At 43.7% G+C, this 11,586-nt stretch overlaps 1 protein-coding gene across 1 annotated transcript in view; it reads right to left on the reverse strand.

The window, feature by feature from the left end:
- dlc1 (DLC1 Rho GTPase activating protein) overlaps positions 1 to 7,428 on the reverse strand; it is a 476,263-nt gene extending 468,835 nt beyond the window's left edge. Inside the window, exon 1 of the mRNA XM_078217495.1 lies at positions 7,310 to 7,428. The gene's annotated coding sequence lies outside the window, so the exon portion shown is untranslated. The remainder of the gene's footprint in view (positions 1 to 7,309) is intronic.
- Positions 7,429 to 11,586: the final 4,158 nt, after the last annotated feature.

Consider the following 11,586-nt stretch of genomic DNA (forward strand, 5'->3'; position numbering starts at 1 on the left):
GTGGATAGGCTGGATGGGGGGGAGGGGGGTGGTGGGGGAGGTGTGACGTATGGAGGTTCGGAGATCACCCGGCCTTAAAGGGAGGACAACCCCCCCCCCCCCCAGTCAGAAGGGGGTTTCTGATGGAGTCACCGCTGCTCCCCCTCTCCCCCACCCCCATGCCCTCCACCCATGGAGCTTCAATCCACTCGCCAGCCTAAAAATTGAGGCTGGGCGAGAAACAGACGTTAAGTGACCCTTAATTGATTCAACGAAGAGTGCAGGCAGCCCTGCCAGGAGCAGTGCCAGGCATACTTAAAAATGAGGTGTCAATCTGGTGAACATACAACACAGGACGACTTGCATGTCAAACAGTGAAAGCAGCATAAGATAGAGAGAGCTAAGCTATCCAACCAACAGATCTGATCAAAGTTCCATAGTCCTGTCACAGGCAGTTGTGAATGGTGGTGGACAATAACTAATGGGAGGGGGAAGCTCTAGAAATATCCCCATCCTCAATGATGGGAAAGCCCAGCACGTCAGAGCAAAAGTCAAGGCTGAAACATTTACAACCACTCTCAGCCCGAAGTATTGAGTGGATGATTCATCTTGGCCACCTCCCAGCCATAATATTGAAGACTTGTGCTCCAGAACTGCCACACCCCTAGCCAAGCTATTCCAGTACAGCTACAACACTCGCATCTACCTGATAATGTGGAAGATTTCCCACCCAGAAGGAAAACACAGTGAAAGCGAGCAATGGGGGGAATTTTCCCATCCTGCCCGCCATGGGAATTATTGTGGGCGGGGGGGTGGACCATGCAAAGATCCATTGACCTCGGGCAGGATTTTCCAACTCTGGGGTGAGCGCGGCTGGAAAATCCCGCCCACTAGTCTGAACTGTTTTTTCCTTCTGGGCAGGTACATCCTGTATACAAAAAAAGGACAAATCCAGTCAGGCCAATTACTATCACGCCGGTCTCCTCTCGACCATCAGCAAAGTGGTGGAAGGTGTTGTTGACTGTTATCAAGTGATACTTACATAACAATAACCTGTTCACTGTTTATCCAAGGCATGAAATGGCTTATCAGCCATTGGGAGGCTAAAGTACTGCTCCCAATGAAACTGAGGAAAGTGAGACACAGATTCCAGAGGGAAGTTTCAATCAAAACTATCTCTACAGTCGAACTTCCACCGATTGAGCTACATTGCTCCTAGGGAAAGAGAAAGCTACAGACTGAGTTTCTGATAAACTGTGTCCAAAATGTTCATCATTGCTATTGTTTTAGAAATTGTATAAGTTATTTATTTATTACATAATAAAGGACTTAAAGGGGGAGGGATGTAGTACCTGATCATTTTAAGGGTGTACATTGGGGGGTGTCATGTGATCCAACCACCCAATGGGGAATGAGCACAGGGATTCCAGTGCAGAGCGCGAGCTTTTGCAACCAGAGTAGATTCTAGAGCTGGAAGTGTTATCATTGTGAAAGTACTCCGTATATTTATCTGTTTGTAAATAAATCATTATAGTTCGTTATACTAACTAATGGTCGCCAATCTTTGCAATTACTACAGGCAACAAATGCTGGTCTTACCAGCGATGCACACATTCCATGAATGAATAATTAAAAGAAGTTCCAGGGTATCACTACAGGAGTTCCTCAGGGTAGTGTCCTAGGTCCAACCATCTTCAGCTCCTTCCATCAAAGGGTCAGATTTGGGGATGTTTGCTGATGTTCAGCACTATTCATGACTCCTCAGACGCAGTCCATGTCCATATGCAGCAAAAACCGGACAATACTCAGGCTTGGGCTGACCAGTGGCAATTAACATTTGCGCCACGCATGTACCATCTCCAACAAAAGAGAATCTAACCATCTCCTCTAGACGTTCAATGACATTACTATCACTGAATCCCCACTAACAACATCCTGAGTGTTACCATTGACAAGAACCTGAACTGAACTAGCCATATAAACGCTGTGGCTACAAGAGCAGGTCAGAGGCTGGGAATTCTGTAGCCAGTAATTCACCTCCTGACTCCTCAAAACCTGTCCACCATCTACAAGGCACAAGTCCAGAGTGTAATGGAATATTCTCTATTTGCGACCTGAGCGCGGCTCCAACAACGCCCTAGAATCTCAACATCATTCATGACAAAGCAGTCTGTTTGATCGGCACCCCAATAATCAACATTAAACATTCACTCCCTCTACAATCGATGCACAGTGGCAGTAGTGTGTATTGTATACAAGATGTACTGCAGCAACTCACCAATGGTCCTCAGCAGCACCTTCCAAACTGCGATCTCTAACACCTAGAAGGGCAAGGGCACCAAACACATGGTCCCCTCCAAGCCACACATGAATCTGACCTGGGACTATATCACTGTTCCTTCACTGTTGCTGGATCAATGTCCTGGAACCACCTTCCTAACAGCACTATGAGAATACCTACACCAGACGGATAGAAGTTATTCGAGCTAGCAGCTCACCACCACCATCTCAAGGGCAGCTGAGGATGGGTAATAAATGTTGGCCTTGCCAGCCTTGCCCACCTCTCATGTAAATTTAAAAAAAACTATATCAGAAATTGAAAATGCTGGAGAAACTGGCAGCATCTGTAGAGTGAAAGTGTCAAGTCTAATATGACTCTGAAGAGGAGTCTTCTTTATCTCATTGGCCAGCAGTTCTGGGGTTGTGGGTGGCATGATTAACACCCCCTCCTCCCATTGGGGCTTTAATCCTGGGGAATGCCTGATGCTTGCTGCTTAAGTACCTGATGGACACTTAATGCTGTGGGTGCTTTCCAATGGAGGGGCGGGGCTTCGATTGGTTCTGTAACCAACAGGCGAGACTTCCTTTGCCAACACTAGATCCTCCTCAATGTCTTCGGTCTTCTCAATGTTCAATAGGAGTAAATATCCGCTCATTCAGGTTTGGACATCAGATAAGCAGCCTGGCCTTTTAAAGGGGATGGAGAGGATCAGAGAGGTGCTGAACATGACACGGTGAATATTAAACAAGGCATGGAGGTTAGAATTTCAAAACATTTAGTCCTGGAAGGGTTTTAAGCTTTTGTCTGATTTCTCAAACCAAATCCACGTCTGAAATTCCAATTTTGAAATCAGACTTACAAGCCTAAAATGGTGACAAATATTACTCAGACTTTTTAGTGTAAGTCAAACAGCTGTTTAAAATTATTTTATGATGTAAATTGTCATGCCTAACAAGCAACACTAAAGACATGCGGGCAAGGGGCAGACCATAGAATGGTCCGATGACCTCGGGCAGGATTTTCCGGTTTTGGGGCGAGCGAGGCTGGAAAATCCCACCCATCGGGCGGAAACCTACCATCCAGCCTGCCACAGGAATTGGAACGGGCGAGGGGCAGACCATGGAAAGGCCTGGGGTGGGATTTTACGATTTCGGGACAAGTGAGGCTGCAAAATCTTGCCCATCTTTTTTTGTAAGCTGTAGTTCCAAAGTGGACACATTTAAATATGGAGTATAGGGACCTGAACTGGCTCAATTTGGGTCATGTCAATCGCTCTTTCCAAAAATGGAATGATCTTCTGCTTTTCCTTTAGTGCTAATTGATTGTTTCCTTGACTTCTATATTTCTCTTTTTTTCTCTTGAATCTTCTGACTCCTCCTGAGATATGATACAATGATGTTTACCATCCTCCAGCAACCTGTCCTATGTCTGTCTATACAATGTGTGTTGTAGGTTTTTTGACAGTTGAAGGTACCTTCCAAATACTGTTGTAGAGTCAAATCCCTACAGGAAATGAAGCAATAATCCACTTGCAGAGATGGAATTTAATGAGAGCGACCGGGGTCTCGCCCACTGGTTGGCAAAGTGGTGGGAACCCTTTGTCACTTCTCTCTGGGAAGCCCATTAAACTTACCTTGTAATCTGGCACTTCATAGGATCATAGAATCATAGAATCCTACAGTGCAGAAGGAGACCATTTGGCCCATCGAGACTGCACCGACTACAATCCCACCCAGGCCCTATCCCCATAACCCCATGCATTTACCCTAGCTAGTCCCCCTGACATTAAGGGGCAATGAAGCATGGCCAATCCACCTAACCCGCACATCTTTGGACTGTGGGAGGAAACCGGAGCACCTAGAGGAAACCCATGTAGACATGGGGAGAATGTGCAAACTCCACACAAACAGTGACCCAAGCCGGGAATTGCACCCGGATCCATGGTGCTGTGAGACAGCAGTGCTAACCACTGTGCCACCCTGCTGCCAACTTGATAAGGTAGTAAATAATCATCACGATAGTGGCAGATTTCAGAGGATATAGACTGGCGATTTGGCAGATTCAATTTAATAAGGATAAATGTGAAGTGATGCCCTTTGAGAGAAACAACACAGGGAGAATGTGCGAACTCCACACAGACAGTGACCCAAGCCGGGAATTGAACCCGGGTTCCTGGCACTGAGAGGCAGCAGTGCGAACCACTGTGCCACTCAAAAAAATTTTAAAAATTCATTCGTGGTACATGGGCATTGCTGGCTGGCCAGCATTTATTGCCCATCCCTAGCTCTCCTTGTTCAGAGGGCAGTTGAGAGTCAGCCACTTTGCTTGTGGTTCTGAAGTCACATGTAGGCCAGACCAGGTAAGGATGGCAGATTTCCTTCCCTAAAGGACATTAGTGAACCAGATGGGTTTTTCATAGTCATCACTAGATTCTTAATTCTAGATTTTTAAATTAAATTCAAACTCCACCATCTGCCATGGCAGGATTCAAACCCGGGTCCCCAAAACATTAGCTGAGTTTCTGGATTAATAGTCTAGCAATAACACCACTAGGCCATTGCCTCCCCCACTAAGCCATTGCCTCCCCAGAAAGTAACCAGGAACGAACCTGGAAGTTGTTGATCCCTTTTAACAGCACAATTGGACAGGCTTTCCTGTCTTGGCTTATCTGGACAGTGTGTATCCTACTCCAATAAGGCGCCAGTTGGATGAAAATTCTGCCCCTGAGAGCTGCCAGCTAATCAGAGACTGGCAGCTTTCCAGCATGACAGCACCATTAGGAAAAGGGCCACTGCCAATGTCTCACTCAGGAGTTTGGCAAGGATCGACCATGGATCCCCTAGGCCAACATAAATGTGGGCATGTTGAGGATTGCCAGGAGTGAGGGGTGTTGCCTGATAGCAAGGCATGGGGATAGCAACAAGGGCAGGGGTGTGCCTTCCTGTGGTCCTCTCTTCCCAAAGTCATGTTCCTTGATTGGGCACATGTGTGCTTTTGCATAAGGTCTCCCTCGCCAATGGTAAGCTGGGCGGTCTTTGTGCATGGCAATCCCTGCGCTCTAAGGTTACTTTAACTGCCTTAGTCAGCCTCTGAGGCAAAGGATGCCCTCCACCCTTCCCACCTGGAGCTTGTTCGGGGGAATTGACAAGGCCCAGTGTCCCCACCCGCACATTCCTGCCCAATTAAATGGAAATCCCCCACCTACTCCATCTGCAAACGTGCCTTGGAGGATGAGGGAAGCATTAAATTTAGCCTTTCGTTCCAAACGTGATCGTCCCCTCACTTGATGTTGACAGATGTGCGCATTCCTGTAGGATTTAAAAAGTTTAATGGATAGCAATCTGGAATGGGAATCCCAGCTAAATTGTCCACTTCCTGGCCCAAGGGTACTGGGAAAATTATAGTCTCCAGCATTACCTCAGCTGACATGAACAAAGAGTAAGGACTGGGGATATGGATTTTATTCCACATTGGGCTACAAATCTACGAGTTGAAGCAATGCATTTGTTTTAATCAAAATTGACAATGTAACTTGTCCCCTGAGAATCTGGTTGAGAACGCAAACATATGAACACAGGCCAAGGAGAAGAACAATAAATAATAAAGTAACAAAACAATTCACCTCTCAAAGGTCATCTTTCTTTAGCTAAATACCTCAGAAATGCTAATCACAGATTTTAATATCAGCAAACTATCAATCTTCAGATAATCAGTTTTATAAGAGTGAATTGCGTTCTTCTTTTCTGAATGACCTGGTTGATATGGCAGAGATAAAGCACTGATTCTCAGATAATCCATTAGATGCAGTGAGATACATAGACACAGATACAAAACTGATTTGTTACAGCTGAACTGCAGCAAAAAAAAAGATATAACATGCTCAAAGCACCCATTGTGAAATAATGTACTTTACCAAGAATCAGCAGCTTGTAAAATACGATAACCCATAGAACAACTATAGCTTCAAACATACATCAAATGTGCAGAACAGAATAAATGTGGTATTGTACGCAGGTATCAACATCTGTCGATATTGTAAATATTGCAACGGAGACCATGCTACATCTTAATTCATCTGTAACTCTAAAATATGTCTGTTTTTGCAGAGAGACATGCCACGAGGCTACATTTATTATGTGGTAGATTGATGGCATTAGAATTGTCAACAGAACTTCCTTACAGAATTTGAACGGGTTGTGGATGAAATCTCAACACCTCAACCTTGCTAACATTACTCCGTTTAGTCTGAGTGTTTCTTTTTTCCCCACTATAATTCTCTCCACTGTACAGTGCTTCATAATGCCAGCCCATTCAGTAAAATATATTTCACCATCAACCTACTCAACATGTTGGGCTGTAACAGGCTTCTACTATGAGAATTACTTTAGAACAGAAATTCAAGTACGATCTTACCTACATTACACACATCCAGATAAATGACTGACAGCATTATATTCCACAATCTGATCGTAGTTCTGGTGCAGACGTTTTAAAGGCTTTCTCTTGTTTGCCTTACTAAGATCAATGACCTACTCCAAGCAGTTTTGTCCAGCGTGTGATACTGAAAGCACACATACTGTAGCAGGAATGAGACTAAACTGAACTGAATCCTGGTAAGTTATTCCCAGCGTCTCCTGTCTCCAAAATTCAGACGAAACGAATGTTTTGTGAAGGGGCCCAATGACCAGGCCCAGACTGGCTGGAAACTATTTCCTGCCTCTAAGAAGTATATACATGTGCAAGCGAGTGAGTAAGTGCCTGAGAAAAAAGACGCAAAAAAAGTAAAAGAACACAAACGGGGAAGATACTGTAATGGCAGGATATATGGTGATTAAATTGTGTACGGCTACCCGACATAGTTTTTTCTTATTCTAACCGGTTACAAACAGATTGGATAAGGCGTAAAGCCCACCTTAATCTCAAAAGGTTTACTTAAAAATAGGAACTGATTTTATCTTATTGTAGAAAGTGGCATTTAATTTATTTACTTAACATATTTGTTTATTTTTAAACATAACAGATTTTAAAGTGGATAACATGCATTATTACCTTTCCTGAGAATCCTCCAGAGCAACAGATAACCACCAACAATGTAAATTCACAAGGGCAAATTCCATCTTGAGCATATTAGAATTGTGCTGACATAAAACACGCAGCGATAGAGCTTTCCAGTTTTGACAGAGTGCCTGAATTAGATCACTAGGACTGCCCACAGCTTATGTATCCAGATTTATGAAAAGACTTTCTAAAACCATCATCTGTTTATCTTTTTTTCCCCATTTTCTCCTCCCTTGAACAACTTCCTCTCTGTTTCTCCAAGCGACTTGCAGGCTGGGAACTAAGTTCACCATTTGGTCTTGATTAAAAGCAGACAAGTACCTTTGTAAAAGCCAGAACCCAGCTATTGCAGATCACAGTTTTTTTTAAAACTCTAATTAGCATGTGGTTCAGTAGCCGTGTGTGACTAAATAAGCGCACCACCATTACATGTCGTATAAAGGACACAGCGTGCTCTTCTTAACAGAAACCATTAGGCTTACAGATGCACGGCCCATTTTTTTTCCCCTTAGCTATGATCGTGGCTTCAATTTCCTTTACATGCCATATCGTGACGTTTTGGAATGAAACACAACATCACATAATACACAGTGCTGTTTCTAATTCATAAATACCATTATCATTTGCATGGAAACTGTATGGCTCAGAAATTAACAGGGATTGTCAAGGGTTTTGTAAAATTACTTTATATTTAAACAGTAACTTGTTCTGGCTAAACGCTATAGGCTATAAAATTTAGATAAACATGTGAAGAGAGAGAGAGCAAGTATGTATGGGAAGAAAGATGACGGAACAGAATGTTAATATTTCACTGAAATTTGGATTCACTTTTACATTCCTAACAACCCGCAATAATTTACAAATCCTCAATTTATTTCATTGATATCAATCATAATATATGTTAATCAGTAAGCGGGGCATTATATAAAATGTAATGTTAAAAATGTAGATTGTGACTTTCACAGTTGAAAATGATGACAAGATGCATTTTAAGATTTTGTTCTTTCCAAGCAGTCCTTTTAACATAAACGCTGTTTTGGACCATTTTACCATCGGGGCCTTTTTTGATTCTTTTTTCCCCCCCAACATCAATTGAATTTAGCCAGGGCAAAGTATTGCATAATGGGTGGGAGGAAGGCCAAACATAACATAGCCCAGATGGCCCAGCATTTACAGAAGATGTAAGTGACTTCTGGACAGAAGAAAAAGCAAAGTTATCTCTGAGCTAAAGCCAGATCCTCTGTAAAATTGGCTCAGTAATGAGAACATCTGAAAAAAAAATAAACAAATAAACTGCATAAATACATTTTAAAATGTTACTCTTTTTCCTTTGAAGGAGAGATATTTATGCACATATGTGTAAGTATGGGAGACAGCTCAGTCGGCTAGTCAGCTAATGGGGGAATCAGACTATTGGCAACAGCATAGGTTCTGATCCCCGTTCTGGCTGCCTCCTTCCCCTACTCGTCGTAAAAAAATCACTTTGTGTGTTTCGCCAAATAATTGCCAACGACCTGCCTTCAGGCAGAGAACTGAAAAAGAAGATATGTAAGATATTAACTGGCAGGATTTTCAGTTGCCTGTGGGGGTTGGAACCAAAGTGCATGTGCTTTGCAAATTGTGCTCCCAGATGGCGCATCATTGTCCCAAAGCCTCTGGGGCGGGCTGGAATTTTCAAAGTGCGGGCAAGGTGGTTGCTGGGAACCCACCCTCCTCCAATTAATGGCTTGTTAAGCTCCTCGAGGTGCTTGTAAATGAACCGATTTCAATTTGTAAATTGTCAAACCTGAACAGCTAGGTGCATGTTCATCCACAGCTGTCAGGTACAACATGGGCAGAAGTGAAAGTTTCTCTTTATGCTGAATAATTTTAGGACCTGGGAGATCTTTCTCTGGATTGAGTGCATTATCTTTCATTTGGCCATTTGGTCACCTTTGGGCTACTGGCTCTCTAAGGTCCTCTTCTGTATGGAAGAGGCAGGCCCCATCATGGTTGCTGTCCGCCTTTGACACTCTACAGGCAGCTCAGTCCTGCTGGAAACACTTGGCACCATTAACTGGGTGCTGAGCTCATTGCTGGCCCAACTCAGGCATTTACATTTGACAATAGCGTCATGTGAGTTAAGGAGATGCAGAACAAGATTGGAACCTGGAATCTTTGGTATTATTTCCCTGTACTGAATTGGAAAAGGATACCCATTCTGCTTTTTCACTAAGAAGCTTAAAAATCAAATGTTGAACGCAGTCCCATGAGTTTCACAACAGCACCAGAAGTTTCATTCAAAAACCCAATAGTTACTCATACAAAGGTCTTATCGACCTGAAAATAACCTTAAAAGAATAATCTCTGTTAGGAACCAGTCTTTCGACATCCACCCCACCCTCAACCCACCCCAAAGACTGTTTACTTTTCTTTTTCTCTGTGCTTGAATTTCTGGTGCAGCAAATGTTTGGTGCCATGGTCTACAGTAACCTTGAATCAGACCGATTTCTTATACCTCCAACCTGGAGCAGATTTCAAATATCAGCACAGTTAATGTTAGGTGCAGAACTTTCTAATGAACAGTGAATTTAAACACTCCACGATCCTGTTAGAACACTTACAGACTGGCCCAGAACTTCTGATCTTCAGATAGTCGTTCCCCAGAATTACTCTCCAAGATGCGCTATAGAGCCCCTAGGAAGTCTCGATGCTCTGACTGTCTTAGAATTACCTGATTACCCTGAGCCTGGGACCCTCTGAAATTCTGAGTTAAATTTGGAGACTTTGGATAGTTCTGAATTACTTGCTAGAGTAGTTACACAAGAAAGGTTAGAAGGATTAAAATCACTTCTGGCGCCTGGCAATTGTACTACTGACCTCCTTATTCCCTATTGCCCTGTCACCCATCTGTCAATATAGTCCCTCACCCACTTACCTGCCACCTTACATCCTCACCCGTCCACCTGAAAGATCCACCTGAATGCCTACCCTTCACCCATTCACCTGTCTATCCCTTCATCTACTTTCTTTAGTTTCTCACCATAACTTCTCAAAGTGTCTTTGGACATTGAAACTCTCTACTTACCAGAAGGCTTCTACCATGATTCTCCCCACTGCCCCTTGCGAGTCTTGCTGATCTGTATGAGCTCGGAAGGACCCTACATTTGAAGTTGGGCCTGAAAAATCATAGGACTATAAGTAGATAACCTCTTGCCTAATCTGGGTTGGAAATAGAGGATTCCAACCTAGCTCGGAAGTTCTGAGCCAGTGCATTTCTACTAAACTCCTCAACTTTCTCAAATAAGAAGAGATCTTTACAGTATTTGAAACAAACAAGGGGCTTGATTCTGAAAGATGTCTATAATACTGGGGGTAGATTCTGATAGATCATCATTGTACTCCCTCAAATTCCCTCCCTCATATCCTTCCTGAGGTTCAGTGTCCAAAGCTGAATTCAATCTTCCAGATTAGGTCTGACCGCGATTCTGTACAACTGAAGCATCACTTCCTCCCCTGTGTATTTTAGCTCCCGCGAGATAAAGGCCAACATTCCATTAGCCTTTTGGATTCCATTAATCTCATCCTTAAAAATGTGCACATGGGAATTTTGGTTTGTTTGTGATGATGTAAATAGTGACAGTGCTGCTGGCAGTCAAACGAGACAATGAAAACAAAGTCAAAGATAAAGAATATAAGCAGACTTGAAAGAACTAAGTATGTTCTTGTGTGAGGGGAAAAGAAATCTAATGGTGCAGCAAGTCTCTCAAACATTTTGTGTTTTTCCTGTTCCTCAGGTCAATTGTCGGGCAGAGAGCAGGAGATCTAATAGAATCATAGAATCCTACAGTGCAGAAGGAGGCCATTCGGCCCATGGAGTCTGCGCCGACCACAATCCCACCCAGGCCATAACCCCATAACTCCACGTATTTACCCTATCTAGTCTCCCTGACACTAAGGGGCAATTTAGCATGGCCAATCAACCTAACCCACACATCTCTGGACTGGGAGGAAACTGGAGCACCTGGAGGAAACCCACGCAGACATAGGAAGAATGTGCAAACTCCACACAGCCAATGACCCGAGGCCGGAATCGAACCAGGGTCCCTGGCGCTGTGAGGCAGAAGTGCCAACCACTGTGCTACTGTGCCGCCCACTGCATGATCAAGCTACCAACCAGGAACCAAACAATCCCCCAGGGTAAACAGCACTAATTTGTGGTGGGTGCAATTTCCAACATGTTAGACAAGTGCCCCCCCACCCCTCCCAGTTTGACAAAAACAGAATAT

The sequence above is a fragment of the Mustelus asterias genome, chromosome 1, assembly GCF_964213995.1.
Source record: "Mustelus asterias chromosome 1, sMusAst1.hap1.1, whole genome shotgun sequence".
NCBI classification, from domain to species: domain Eukaryota; kingdom Metazoa; phylum Chordata; class Chondrichthyes; order Carcharhiniformes; family Triakidae; genus Mustelus; species Mustelus asterias.